General features: G+C 45.2%; 1 protein-coding gene across 1 annotated transcript in view; it reads left to right on the top strand.

Moving 5' to 3' along the window:
- Positions 1–15,865, top strand: part of GDF11 (growth differentiation factor 11) — a 41,013-nt gene that overhangs the window by 20,609 nt on the left and 4,539 nt on the right. The gene's annotated exons all lie outside the window — the stretch shown is intronic.

The following is a 15,865-nucleotide window of genomic DNA, read 5'->3' as shown; positions in this document are numbered from 1 at the left end:
CCTCAAACGCACTTAAGTAGCGTTTGAGTCTGATTTTAGAGTAGGATAAAATAGCGGTGTCATTGGCATATAAAAGAATAGGAACAGCTTTGCCTCCCAATTTAGGAGGGTGTCCATTAATAGGCTCTAAAGAACAAGCCAGGTCTGACAGAAACAGATTAAAAAGAAGGGGAGCAAGTATACAACCTTGCTTCACACCCTTATTAAATGGGATCTTATCAGTAAGGCCACCTTTTGAAGAATATTTTACTTGGCATGTTGTGGATTTTTTAAAAGTTTTTTTAAAAGGAATAAAAGGCGAGGGTCAATTCCCATACTAGACAGCTTAGACCAGAGTTTATCTCTGATAATGGAGTCGAAGGCAGATTTTAGGTCAATAAAAGCAACAAAGAGTTTCTTGCAACCCATTTTCATATACTTTTCTGCAATTGTGGCAAGAACCAGGCAGTGGTCCAAGGTTGATTTGTTTTTGGAGAAGCCGATTTGCTCTGGGCCTATTATTGCGTTTTCCTTTACCCAGTTAAGGAGACGTTGTTCTAGATGTTTCACATACAGTTTGCCCAAGACTGGAAGAAGACTGATGGGAAGGAAGTTATCAGGAAGAGTTGGATCACCCTTTTTAAAAATATGAATTATTATTGAATTTAGCCAGGAGTTTGGCAAGATGCCATACAGGTCAATAGATGTGAATAGTTTGGCAAGGAGCGGAGCCCATCAATCAATAGATGCCTTAAACAATTCGGCCGGGAGACCATCAGGACCTGGGGCTTTGCCTGGCTTCAGATTACCTATTAATTCTAGAATTTCCTCGACATCTACAGCTGGCCATCTAGGGTAAGTTAAGGGCATAGATTCATCAGAATTAAACACATGGTTAGTGTGAGAATTGAAAAAATTGGAAAAATGTTCTACCCAAACTTGGGGAGGGATACTGACATCGGGAAGAGAGTTGTAGGAAGCTGGGGTTGCAATAGCCTTCCAAAAGGTTTTACTGTTTCTAGACTTAAGAGACAAAAGCAACTGTGACCTTCTATGTTGAAAGAAGAATTTCTTCTTTTTAGTAACTAGGTTTAAGTACAACTTTTTGTATGTAAAGCAATCATCGTAGCTGACACAGGGATCCTTCATACTAGCTTTCCTAAACAGGGTTCTTAGGGATCTTTTATGTGCTAGGCATTCCTTGTCGAACCATGATGCAGACTTGATAGAATTAGTCTGTGCTTTTCAATCTGGGAGAAAGCTGATAATATCTCCGTATGCGAGTCAGAGTTCAAGATTGATGATTTCTGGGCCAGCAATTCTTTAGAATGGAGAAGAGTGGAAGAGGAAATTCTCATAGAGTCAGACGATTTAATTCTTTTCAAGTTCATAATGGCCTGCAGTGCAGATAGAGGTTCTTGTGGGGAAGAATTTTTAGACGGGCATCGCCAGGAGAATAAAACCAGGAGGTGATCGCTTTCAGTACGGAAGTCTATGTAGACATCGTTGACTAAGGGTAGATATCTAGAGGAACAAATTCCATAGTCAATCACACTCCTCCCTAGCCCCGTACTAAATGTAAAATACTGCGAAGCTGGAAATCGGCAGAGGCCATTTAAGATAATCAAATCAAGTTCAATACAAAATTCAATTAATTTGCAGCCTGCTTTGTTAAAACAGGAATCATGGGAATGGCGGGGCAAGCCCAGCTGCAGAGGTGAGGGCTCTATATCATCTAGATCTATAGAAAGTGCCCATTTCCGAGTATCGTGGCCTATCCGAGCATTAAAATCTCCTAAAAGGAAAGTCGGGATCGTTGGAAAATCTTGAGAGATTTTCGAGACGAAATTGGTAAGGAGTGACCAGTTTGAATCTAGTGAATTGTCATTATTGGTAGAGGGAAGATAAATATTGATTAAAATAAAGCGAGGCGCAATATCAGAAATTAAAACAGCTTGAGCAATACATTTACAGGAGCCCAGTGTCACAACCCTAGGGAAAACATTTTGTTTAATTAGAATGGCTAGTGCGGCTTTACCCCGACCCTTTGGGTTGTCTTTATATGCTGGTAGAAGAAAAGAATGATATCCGTTAACAGTAAAATTTTCTGTCATCCAGGTTTCCTGGAAGCAGATGCAGTCGAAGTTCCTAATATAATTGATAAAATCAAAATCAAGCTTTTTGTTGTTCCAGCCAGAAATATTCCAGGACATCATTTGGACATCTCTAACAGGGCTCTTTGAGGCTAGTCAGTCTGATTCTTCAATTAGGTCCAGCCTCTTGTGTGTCTTTGAAGATACACCCATTAGATTTTAGAGGCCAGACAGGTAAAGCTGAATCTTTTACTAAATCCGAGGCCACTGGAATGTTTATAGTCTGGGAGGGAGAGAACATCCTTCCAATGCTGGGAGAAGTCGAGGAATCTTGGGACGGGAGGGCAGGACCTGCAGGCGGGCAGGACCCCGAAGGAGTGGCAGGGGTAGATGCAGATGTAGAAATTTTATGTGCCTGAAGACGATGGACTGTACTTTCCAGTTTTCTAATAACTTCCTGTTGTTCCAAGGGAGGCAATTTATCAAATGAGAGGAGAAAAGAGTCTTCAAGGGAAGCACAGTCCAGCGGTGAAGCAGCATCATTCGCTGCCTCACAATTGTTCCTTGACAGAAGGTCCATCTTAGGAATTAGAGGCTCTCTAAGAGGAATTTGTGAGGGAATAAAGGAGTCAATTAAGAAGTCCATTTTGCCTGCCTCAGATGGGATAACACTAGGCATGCCCTCTGGTAACTTTAGTGTACTGGGAAGAATAGGAGTCTCCTTCATAGAGTTCTTTTTTATAAGTGGCATAATAACTGGGTCAGAGAACACTCTCGTGAGCTGAATCTTGAAGTTTAGTAAAAACCGTCTGCACCTCAGAGGTTGTTCAGGAATGAAGTGCTTTTTAAAGGTCAAAATTAGTCTTTTCCCCATTGGAGAATGGGGGAGGTTATCCACAGCAACCAAATCAATATATTTTATGTCAATTCTCAACAGGGAAGCCAAAGAGAGGAGGATGGATCTTCTGCTCTCCCATCTGGCAAAGTTGACAGGCAATTTGGCTATTGTTAGTGCAATTTTGTTGTTCAACAGAACTCTCCTGGAGGCTGTGTTACTATATGTTGGTTGGTTCTAAGAAAGGGTATTATATGGCTTTTGGCTCTTTGGACTTTGCATTGGACAGAAATTGTTTCTTATAACCAGAGAGAACCACACTATCTGACCACTCACAAAGCCTGCCCCATTCCTTTTGGCTCATTATATATTTCTTAGAACTGAGGAAACTGGCTTTCAGCAAGCAAATGAGATAAGCTTCACATTTTAGTGACAAATATGGACTCTCTTGCTAATCACTTCTCACTCTACCTGCTTGGTGCTCAATCCTGAGTGACTGGATCATTCAATTGGATCTTGTTCTACACTGACTTCTGTTTGTAGTATCCCTGCCTTCACTGTATATAACCATGGTTGTATTCTTCATGCATCTGAAGACATGAGCTCTGGCACACTAAAGGTTATGCTGAAATACATTTTGTTAAGCCTTTCAGATGCTCCTTGATTCCTATGTCATTTGGCTACAACAGACTAGCATGGCTATCTCTTTACAGCTGAGTAATGGCTATTTTAAAGTCTGTAAATATATATTTAAAAAAGAATGGTTCAAAGTGTTCTTGGGATGAGAGGGTGATGCTCCACTATGGGTGAGCTGGCAGTCTTTCTGTCCTATTCTAGTTGCCTTCCATGGAAATAGCCATTCCTTGCTAATTCTGCCATTGCAAGGAAGAGCAAAAAACACTGCACTCTATGGGGAAGGATACAACTTTAGGATATCCTACCTGCTGTTGTAATTCAAAATATGTATGTCTAATAATAATCTGACATTTGGACAAAATTCATCTCATTTGCATGCTGATTGCCAGTTTCTCAAAGATTTCATCAAGAGGTCCCCCTGGAAAATTTTTACTATAGAATGAAGAGAAGATTTTGAATTTCTGCCTGGTTCTGATTATCATTTTATTCAACATCCTATCAAAAATCTCATGTGGAAGCTGTTTGTGTTATTATTTCTCCTCAGGAGCTTTTTCTTGGGCTGCATACTCATCTTCCTCTAAAGTCATATCTAAACACTGGTATGGAAAGGTTATAATTATTTTGCCTTTTGGAGCCTTAAATGGAAGTATTCTGCTTCGGTCAGACCTATTGGTTTCAGATTATAAAAGAAGGTTAGGTCAGTTCTGATTCCTTTGTGCTTTTTTGTTTGGAATTCCACAGGCTCCAATACCCAATCATTAGGGGAACCCAGTGGGACATGAGAGAGGAACAGATGACTATCTGAGTCTGATCACAAATCCAGCAGTTACTCCCTGGCTTATGCCTTGTTTCCTGTAGGGCTGTTGATTCGGTTCGGCCCGAACTGAAAAACAGCTGAATTTCCCCTGATTCGGTGGTTTTTAGTTCGGGACGAACTGAACTCAAAAATGGCAGGAAACCGGGGAGCCAAATTCAGCGAGTTCGGGAGTTCACGAATAAATCCGGCCAATTCGGGGCGTCAGTAAGCAGCATAACCGTCAGTAAGCAGCATTCTCCTCCCCCGGCCAATCGGTGGCCAAGCTGGGTCTTCTTCTGGCCAATCAGTCAGGATTGAGTACTGGAGGAATCAGCTGATGTGCGGCCCGGCCGGGGAAAGAGAGAGAGAGAGGGAAATCCTCGTGTGTGTGTGTGGGGGTGCTTGTGCACATTCGCTCCTTTCTGTGGCCGCAGGGGGCGTATTTTTGGGGGTACAGACACAAAACTTTCAGCAGAGATTCAGACAAGCCTTCTTAAGAGACCACCCAAGTTTTGTAAACATTGGGTCAGGGGGTCTTGAGATATGGGCTCCCCCCTTTGTTCTTTCCATGGCTGCAGGGGGCGCATTTTTTGGGGTACAGACCCCAAACTTTCAGTGGAGCTTCAGATGAACTTTCTTAAGATACTCCCCAAGTTTTGTAAACATTGGGTCAGGGGGTCTCGAGATATGGGCTCCACCCCTTTTCCCTCCCCCCTTTTTCCATTTACGTGGCTGCAGGGGGTGCTTTTTTGGGGATACAGCCCCCAAACTTTCAGCATAGCTTCAGACAATCATTCTTAAGATACCACCCAAGTTTTGTAAAGATGGGTTCAGTGGGGACAGAAATATCGGCTCCCCCCTTTTCTCTTTCCGTGGCTGCAGGGGGTGAATTTTTGGGGGTGCAGATCCCAAACTTTGAGCGGAGCTTCAGACAAACCTTCTTAAGAGACCACCCAAGTTTTGTAAACATTGGGTCAGGGGGTCCTGAGATATGGGCTTTCCCCTTTCCCCTTTCCCCTATTGTGATGAATGGATCAGCTGATCCTGTATGCATCTCCAGAGCAAAACGTCCCGTGCTTAAATGGAATCTTCTTGGATTACCCAGTCCTCCTCCCACCCCTCCTGATGGAACAGAAGACAGCCACAGCAAGACCCCTTTGGGGGCTTTAATCTATACTTTTTCTCCTGTGTGTGTGTGTGTGGGGGAAAGCAGAGTCTGTGTGTGTGGGGGGAGGGAGCAGTTTCTGTGGGTGGGGGGGGAAGCCAAAGGGGGCTTTTGCCGGTTCTGCCTGGGGTGTGTGTTCCCCCTCGAGTCTCTCTCTGCCTGGTTTGAGGGGGGGCTTCGATGTGTGTCTTCAGGTTTTCCCTCATTCTTAAGAGCGGTTAGGTCTATTTGGATACTTGCTCAAAACTGGTTTTCAAATGGTGACTTAAAGAATGCATTTTCCTGGTCCCGGGTCCGATGCAAAAGGGGAAATTCCACCCCTCCTGCTCATTATACATAGCTAGCTGCCTCTGTCCTTTTCCATGGTTTGCAAACTCCCAGGTGTCAGGTGTTGCTTTGCACAGTTGCAAAGGTGTTGCTTACACGGTTGTGTTGCTGTGCAGTCGTGTTGCTTTGCATTACTGTTGCAATGCTTTGCAAACTTATCAGCTGTTTGTCGGGGCTGGGAGCTTTGTGCGTGGGCGGCAAGCTCTGCTCAGATATGCTCATTAAGGGTGGGGGGACCCCTTTTGGGGCCCATATCTTAGCCCCCCCCTGACCCAATCTTTACAAAACTTGGGGGGTCTTTCAAGAAACATCCTTTGAAGCTCTGCTGAAAGTTTGGGACCTCTACCCCCAAAAATGCTCCCCCCCAGAGCCGCAGAAAGGAGCTGTTGTGTTTTTAAAGGCTTTATTCGGCCGAATTGTTTTCCCGAACTTTGAATTCCCGCCGAATTGCACGGACCCGAAGTGTGGGAGTTCGGACTTTGGCATATCCCGAATCTAAACGGGCCAAATTCAGCCGAATCCAAACTATACCGAATTTTTTTTAATTCAACAGCCCTAGTTTCCTGGCTCGTTTCTGAACAAACGGGCTACTTGGAGGAAGTAATGGGAAAAGGTGCTTACAGAGGCTTTGAGGAAGGCTAGCTGTGCACTAACCAGGGCTGCCGGCTTCCTGTATGTGTGTGTGGGAGGAAATCTCCCACCCCCAGCTCCTGTTGTCTGCTGGCCCTCCAGTGGCCAACAGGAGGGGAGACAATTAAAAATTGCCAGCAGGTGACAGCATGACATCACTTCAAGTGAAAACCCAGGCTTGACGTAATTCCTCTCTAGGGATCATCGGAAACTCTATGGTTTTACCACAGAATTTCCAGTGATTTCTTCGAGAGACATGACATTACTTCTGTTCCCCCCCCCCCAGAAGTGACATCACACCATCACTTGCTGGTGCTCTCATATCTAGGGTTGCCAGGTCCCTCTTCACCCCCAGCGGGAGGTTTTTGGGGTGGAGCCTGAGGAGGAGGGGGTTTTGGGAGGGGAGGGACTTCAATGCCATAGAGTCCAATTGCCAAAGCGGCAATTTTCTCCAGGTGATCTGATCTCTATTGGCTGGAGATCAGTTGTAATAGCAGGCAATCTCCAGCTAGTACCTGGAGGTTGGCAACCCTACTCTTATCCTTGCTCCCCTTGAATGCCACTGGTTGGTAGCCACTGTGTGGCACTCCTAACTCTATTCCCTATGAAGTCTGCATGACCCTCAGAGTTCAAGAGGAAAACACACACACTTGGGAACACTGTTCCAACCTTGAGACTGCCATACCTGTCTCTGATAGATGCCTCAGGTCCTGTTTCAGGCAATACTCTTGCTACCTGACCCTTGCTATGTGCTCTGACACTGGTGTGCTTCAAGGGTGGGAAGAGGGCACTTGGCTCATTTTAGCAACATCAGGAAATGAAGGAGTCTGGGAAATGGAGATTCCACATGCTGAATGCTGACACTCTGAGGCGCTGAAGAGGGAAAGCCAACAGAAGGGATTCCACAGACTCCCCACCCCAGTACTAAAGCTAATCTGTGTGCGTGTGGGAATTCTGCTGCCCAATTCAGCAGCTAACCCAGTGGTTCCCAAAGTGGACCCTGGGGGAGGTGGGATTATGTAGGGGGGCACTAAGAGGCAAGGGGGCAGCAGGGAAACGCTAGAGGTGGGCCCTTCAACTGTGTTGTTCACTAATTTACAATAGATCAAGCTTTGGCACCATGCTGGCAAATTTGCTGGAAACGATCAGAATTTTTTTCCCAGTCTTTGAAGAGCTGGTATCACTGGATCAAGTTCATCAGTTCTGTTGAATAAATTTCAACTAAAAAGTTTTAATTTGATTTTGAATAGATGTGCAATCCATTGTTACTGTTTTGAAATTTTATTGTTTTATCTTCTTTAGTGAGTCGTGCAAACCCCTATTTTGAATAATGCTTTTTATAGGGTAGTTTAGGGGGCGCTGGGGTTGAGTTTGTGGAACCAAGGGGGCGGTGGCCCGAAAGGTTTGGGAACCACTGAGCTTAACACTGAGTGGTGGCATCACTAGAAATGAGTCCTGAGGTAAAAAAAAAAAAAAAAGTTGGGGGGCAGGAAGATGAGCCTTCAGGTGAGAAGCTGTTGAACATGGAATGGAGGCTAGCTTAGTAAGGAGTGAAGCAGAACAAAACCAAACAAACAACACACACACACACACACACAAAAGTCCAGGAAAATACTGGTACCCTTAGGCCTGGGGCATGCTGAATAGTGGGCCAACTGGAACAGTGCTGAGAGTTAAAAAAAGATTCGAAATTCTAGTGCCTAAAAGGCCTGTGTCCTAGTATCAGCCAAGTGCTGGTGGTAGCTGATGGTTAAAAGAAAGATGAGGGCAAACAAAACCAACCAACCACCAACAAACAGGAAACGTTTGGCACCTCATAACATCGAAACCTTAGTAATGGCCAAGTACTGTGGCCGTGTGCCTAAGGAAGGAGTGGGGAGAGAAAAAAACGGTAGGAAAGTTCTGATGTCTGATCAGGCCTGTGGTATATTGGTAAAACAGGTAAAGGTCCCCTGTGCAAGAACTGGGTCATTCCTGACCCATGGGGTGACATCACATCCCGACATTTTGTAGGCAGACTTTTTTCACGGGGTGGTTTGCCAGTGCCTTCCCCAGTCATCTTCCCTTTACCCCCAGCAAGCTGGATACTCGTTTTACCGACCTCGGAAGGATGGAAGGCTGAGTCAACCTTGAGCCGGCTGCCTGAAACCGACTTCCGTCGAGATCGAACTCAGGTCGTGAGCAAAGCTTGGACTGCATTACTGCAGCTTACCACTCTGCGCCATGGGCTCCTCTCTGGTATATTGGTACTGTTGTATTAAGGGCAACTCCCAGAGGCTCTCTAAAATGGCCAGGCTCAGGTCTTGTGACTATAACTGGAGGAGGAGTTACTGAGGCCTCGTTGTGGCCTGTTTAGTTAGTTGGCTGTTGTGTTCCAATGATCACAGTTCTTATAACCACTACTGCTTCTAGCACTGATCCTTTCCCTCCCTAGAGGCATAACATGGTGTCAGAAGTTGGCACATGTTTGCAGGCATCATAGATGCCGCGCAGTGAGTACTAGGGTTACCAACCTCCAGATAGTGGCTGGAGATCTCCCGCTATTATAACTGATCTCCAGGTAGGGTTGCCAATCTCCAGGTGGTGGGGAATCAAACAACAAACCTCGTGCTTATTTTAGGAGATTAACAAACACAACAAAACACTGATGACACACATATTGTAATAGAAGTATCACAACACATACAATGCTATTTTCAAATTCCCGAGTCTGTACAAGGTTACAGAAGAATATTTTCGACCGCTCAGTAGCAAAGAAAGGTCGGCTTCTCTGAATTAGAAACCCAACAGAACAGATCAACGGATGGCTATATGCTACATGCTCTTCAGTGTTTGAGATAGATTGTCATCTCTCGCTGCAATTTACTTCCCCGATGGAAAAAGCCACGGCGAAATAGGGCTTACCGGGTTCCCATCTCAGGTTGAAGTTTATTCATTTCGTTTAAACATCTATAAGCCAGCTGTTCTGTTGAGTTTCTAATTCAGAGAAGCCGTCCTTTCTTTGCTACTGAGCAGTCGAAAATCCAGTCCGGGTTTTCCTCCAGCACCGGAGTGACTACAGTCTCCACCCCAACAACAGCCGGGACATTCTTGCGTCGGGCTCCTAGTAGCCGCGCTGCTTCTAAGTATAATATTCTTCTGTAACCTTGTACAGACTCGGGAATTTGAAAATAGCATTGTATGTGTTGTGATACTTCTATTACAATTTGTGTGTCATCAGTGCTTTGTTGTGTTTGTTAATCTCCAGGTGGTAGCTGGAGATCTCCCGCTATTAAAACTGATCTCCAGCCGATAGAGATTGGTTCACCTGGAGAAAATGGCCACTTTGGCAACTGAACTCTGGTATTGAAGTCCCTCCCCTCTCAAAACCCCACCCTCCTCAGACTCCACCCCCAAAATCTCCAGGTATTTCCCAACCCGGAGCTGGAAACCCTAGTGAGTACTCAATAAAATAAATCAAAACATGAAAGTAAAGCACCTTTGCCAGAAAACTGCATTCTGTTTCCCATGGAGGGCTGGAGGGCTGTGCACCCACCCCCCATGCCTGATTGGGAACCTTGCTGAAAACTAGAGAAGTTGGGAGCAGAATTTTTGCCTGAATCTGACAGTCTCTGGAGCAGACACCAAACCAGCAGCCTTTCAAGTTGCCCTTTTATTACACATAGTTGGAGATAGGATTGCCAACCTCCATGTACTAGCTGGAGATCTGCTATTACAACTGATCTCCAGCCGATAGAGATCAGTTCACCTGGAGAAAATGGCCACTTTGGCAATTGGACTCCATGGCTATGAAGCCCCTCCCCTCTCCAAACCCCACCCTCCCCAGGCTCTGTCCCCAAAAACCTCCTGCTGGTGGCAAAGAGGGACCTGGCAACCCTACTTGGAGAAGAGGCCTTAGAGGTGTACTAACCCCACACCCACAGAGGTCCAAAGCCAAGATCCTGCAGCTGACTCCACCCTAGAGCAGGCTTTAACCCTACTCAAGAATTATTGCAACCCCAAAAGAAATATGTGAGCGCTATCAGTTCTGGAATCACCCACTATTAGGAGATGAACAGATTGATTCCTATGTAACAGAACTGAAGAAGAAGGCAAAGACCCGTGAATTCTCAGATCATGAGGACATGATTAGAGACAAAATTGTCTTCAGTGCCCGTGATAAAGGACTCAAAAAACCACTGCTCAGGGAGCCTGATTTAAACCTGCAAAAGGAAATTGACATCTGCAGAGCATCACAAGCTGTCAAAATGCAAATAGAAACAATGTCCATACCAGGCCCCAAGAAAACCATTCAAGCTGTGCTAAAGGAAAGAGTTCAGAGAAACCCAGGGGAGTGCCAGCCACCTCAGCCACAAGGGGAACCAAAAGCACCAAAAACTCACACGGAAAAGATGTGTATGCATTGTGGCAAATCCCACCCTCCATGGGCTTGCCCAGCATTTCAGACTAAATGCTAAAGATGTGGGAAAATGAATCACTTCTCTTCATTGTGCAGAGCACCCAGCGGAGATGGATGGAAAGAACACAAATCCTTGTCTGCCCTTGACTATGACCAGGTCATTTTTGTGGATGCACTTTCTCGGAGGAGGCAATCTCATGCAGCAAACACAGAGTCATGGTACTTCACACTAATCATAAGAGGCGAGCTCATAAAATTCAAGCTGGATACTGGAGCTGAAGCAAATGTCATCTCAGCCCATCTTTTGAAAAACCTGCCAGGCCCCATACAGATAGTTCACTCTATGACCAAACTGGTTGCATATGGAGGTTCCAGAATAAACTGTGAGGGAGAAGTCACCTTAAACACAAGCCAAATGCAAGGCAAATATTCATTTCTTAATTACCAGTGCATCAACCACACCAGTACTTGGAGGGAGGTCTGTGTGCAGCTATCTCTAGTATGCAGAATCTCCCTGCTAGATACCAAACCACCCACAACTAAGGAAGAGCTTATTGCACAATATCCCACATTCTTTAAAAGATTTGGAGAATTCAGGGGCACACACCATATACATATAGATGAAGCAGTTACCCCTGTCCTTCACAGGTGCAAAAACATTCCCTTCACTGTCATGGACAAGCTAAAAAACACACTGAAGCAACTAGAAAAAGATGGAGTAGTGGCCAAAGTGAATAGACCTACATCTTGGGTAGCTTAGTCATTACTGAGAAAAAGAGCAGCAACCTCAGAGTCTGCCTTGATCCCAGGGACCTCAACAAAGCCATAATGAGACAGCATCACTCCATCCCCACACCCACAGAGGTCCAAAGCCAATAGGCTTGAAAAGATATTCACCATTCTAGATGAGAGGGATGGATATTGGCAAGTAAATCTAGATGCTGCCTCAGCTGAATTGTGCACTTTCAACACACCCTGGGGAAGATACAAGTTTCTCTGTCTTTCTTTTGGCATCAAATCAGTGAAGTCTTCCAGCAGAAGAACAACGAAGTGTTTGGTGACGTCAGTGGTGTCCATATGATAGCTGATGACATGATCATAACAGCATCAATGTAAGAAGAGTATGATCAAATATTGCAGACTGTGATGGAAAAAGCCCAGTCTGAGAACATCAGGTTCAACCCAGACAAGATCCAGTTCATGGTAAGTGAGGTCAGACATATGGGCTAAATACTTTCAGCAGAAGGTATTGAACCAGATGATGGTAAAATTCAAGCTAAAGCCAGCATGACTACTCCACAAGACAAAAAAGCCCTACAGAGACTTCTGGGGATGGTCAGATTCCTTGCACAATATATACCAAATGAAGCATTCCCTGAGAGCTCCACTTAGGCACCTGCTCCAAGAGAATGTCATATGGCAGTGGTCCTGGGAACAAGACGAGGCACTACAAGACCTGAAAGCGGCACTGTGCACGACACCTATACTCAAATTCTATGGCCCTAACAAGCCATTAACCATCCAAGCAGATGCCTCCAAAGATGGATTATGTGCCTGTCTATTACAGAATGTGGGCCCTGTAACATATGCCTCAAGAGCTTTGACTGCAGCAGAGCTAAATTATACCCAAATAGAGAAAGAACTTTTTAGCCATCATATTTGCCGCTAAAAATTCCCCAGTGCATCTATGGGGTGCCAGTAATGGTGCAGACAGACCACAAGCCACTTGAAGCAATATTTTCCAAACTTCTTGGATAGGCACCTGCATGCTTGCAGCACATGTTACTCCAGCTGCAGAAATATAACTTGACCCGCCAGCGTGTTCCTGCCAGGGAATACTCTGCAGCACAGTTGCTGATGGGATGCATGCTGAGGACGACTCTCCCATCCACTAGTACAGTTCTTTGACCCACAGTTCCCCATGGTGTAGGGGCCCTGCTTCATCAGTTACAAGAGAGGCAGAAAGAGTACTATGACCAGACGGTGAAACCACTACCTGTTTTCCATCCACAGGATTCAGTATGCATGGAAACATCAGAGGGCTGGATGCGTGCAAAGTTAGCACTGTGCCCAGAGCCATGGTCCTATTGAATTGAAACACCAACAGGAGAAAGGCATTGGTGCAACAGAAGGCACCTGAGCGTCAACTCAGTACCCCCAAAGATTCCATTCCACATGCAGACAGAGCCACAACCTGACCAATAGGGTTGCCAGGTCACTCTTCGCTATCGGAAGATTTTTGGGGCGGAGCCTGAGGAGGGCAGGGTTTGGGGAGGGGAGGGACTTCAATGCCATAGAGTTCAATTGCCAAAGTGGCCATTTTCTCCAGGTGAACTGATCTCTTATCGGCTGGAGATCAGTTGTAATAGCAGGAGATCTTCTGCTATTACCTGGAGGTTGGCAATTCTACTGACCAAGCAGAGGGCACAATAGAGTCTCACACATCCCAGGCTGCCCTGCAACAACCAGGAGACAGGTTCACCAGAATCAGATGCCTGGTGTGCATCCCAACATTGTGCCTGAGCCCAGGGATTAAGTGAACAAGACAAATGAAGAGTAGTCGCCATGAAAAGTATGACTGGTCTGGACGTATTATTGAAGAAATAGAAATGGAAGGAGAGAGATGTAGTATACTGGTACTGTTGCTTTAAGGACAACTCTCAGAGGCTTTCTAGAATAGAGAGGCTCAGCTCTTGTGACTATAACTGGAGGAGTTAGAGTTACTGAGGCCTGGTTGTGGCCTGTTTAGTTAGTTGGCTGTTCCAATAAACACAGTTCTTATAACCACTATTGCCTCCAGCATTGATCCTTTCCCTCTCTAGAGGCATAACAAGGCCTGACTAAAGATAGATGTATCATAAAGGGGATGATTGAGTAGGGGTGCCAACTGCAGACTGGGCATTAATGGAGATTTGGGGGCAGAGCCTGGGGAGGACAGAGTTTGGGAACGGGATGGTGCTTAGCAGAGATGTGATGCCACAAACTCCAGTCTCCAAAGCTGCCATTTTCTCCAGGGGAACTGATCTCTGTAGTCCTGAGATCAGATGTAATTCTGGGAGAACTCCAGACTCCACCTGGAGGTTGGCAACCATATGTAAGCAGTGTTGTTTCCTTGACAAGATATCCCAGAGAAAGGGCTGGAAAAGTTGGCCTGTCTTGAACTCAGCCTGCCTTCCCTGAAAAAAAGGTAGGACAAATAGGAAAGGTTGGCCATACTCCAGTTTTTCAGGATTATTTTGGAAAATCTGCCTCCTACTGGGTGAGCCAGGGCCTACACCTCATTGGGAGAAATGAAATATTTCGAACATGGCTCTGATTGTGCAAGGTTTTCTAGCACAATAGCTAGCGCATGTTGCTGCAGGATTTTTTCAGCTTGGTGCCGTTTTCTTCCTGTGAGTGGCTGAAGCATCTTTAGTCAGTGCACTAGATTACTGTGCCACATTTCTGCTTTGCATTCTACCTGAGAAGTGTGAACACTGTGCTCTGCGGCCAGCTGAGAGGCGATTATATCTCAGTAATTGGTAAGCTGCAGGACTGCAGTCCAAGCTCTGCTCACGACCTGAGTTCGATCCCGACAGAAGTTGGTTTCAGGTAGCTGGCTCAAGGTTGACTCAGGCTTCCATCCTTCCGAGGTCAGTAAAATGAGTACCCAGCTTGCTGGGGGTAAAGGGAAGACGACTGGGGAAAGCACTGGCAAAACACCCCGTAAAAAAGTTTGCCTAGGAAACATCAGGATGTGACATCACCCCATGGATCAGGAATGACACAGTGCTTGCACAGGGGACCTTTACCTTTAATTGAGGTATATTTGTAGGTTAGTGCTATGTGAGAGATTATAGGTCCCAGTTGTGGCTGCATCCCACTGTGATTTTGTGTGACTATAAGCACTGATATAGGTTCTATTGTAGGGCAGACATACAAGATCATACTTGCCATGATTCTTTGCTTGACAAACTCCTAATGTGGATTAACATCTCTATAGACACATGTACTAGAAAAGCAGAAGCCCCTTCTTATACCATTGCACTCTGGAGTTGCGAAAAAGTAGAGTTACGTTATGCCCTGAGATTTCAAGAGAGCTGGATAAAAAATCTTAACTGAAGTCTAATTTTCTCTACATGATTTTAAGTATCTCTCTTTAGAAAGTTGTGGAATATGTTTCTCTTCTAAGAATAATACAATGGTTGACGAGACAAAAAGCCCTGTGAGGACTGAATGGACTTCAGCAACTTGAGGTTTGGAGTATTTTGACTAGGCAGGCTAGTCAAAATTCCATGGACATGTTTGGCTTTCTCTATTGCTCGAGCTTCCAGCTCCATTCATTATGCAGCTCTGCCAGTGAATTCTCCCTGGCGCACTGCTTTCCTGTGAACTGTATGCTGAGGACAGGATCAGATAACAACTTTATTATATATCAGCCCTGCCTCCCAGCCCCCAACTTCTTTTCCCTCCTCCATGCTCGGCCAGTACATCTAAAAATTAATAAAAAGTGCCTCCCCCCATTTTCCAGTAAAAGAGACAACAGAGCAGTCAGAATTATTTGGTAACCTAGGAACTTTTGGTGATATGTTTGGGAGTGGACATGTTCATGGAAGAGAGGAGTATTCATGGCTACTAGTAAAAATGGCTACTAGTCAGGATGCATACCTATTCTCTCCAGGATCAGAGGAGTATGCCAAATATATTAGGTGCTGTGAAACAAAGGCACTGCTGCAGTTGTCTTGTTTGGGGGCTTCCTAGAGGCACCTGGTTGGCCACTGTGTGAGCAGACTGCCGGACTTGATGGGCCTTGGTCTGATCCAGCATGGCTTTTCTTATGTTCTTATGCTGATATTCAAAAGCATCACATTTGCCACGGGACGGGACAAACTATAGCTATTTCTACTTGTTTGGCCATTTTTCTGCCAAAATCTGTAACTTGCGTATTTCAATTACTTAACACAGTAGCAATGGCAAAGAAAAGATTCTTACATTTACGTAAAACATTAATAATCCCTCCCCACAA

Source organism: Euleptes europaea, chromosome 1, assembly GCF_029931775.1.
Source record: "Euleptes europaea isolate rEulEur1 chromosome 1, rEulEur1.hap1, whole genome shotgun sequence".
Lineage (NCBI taxonomy): Eukaryota > Metazoa > Chordata > Lepidosauria > Squamata > Sphaerodactylidae > Euleptes > Euleptes europaea.
The sequence above is the reverse complement of the archived record's forward strand: the minus strand, read 5'-3'. Positions and strand labels throughout refer to the sequence as shown.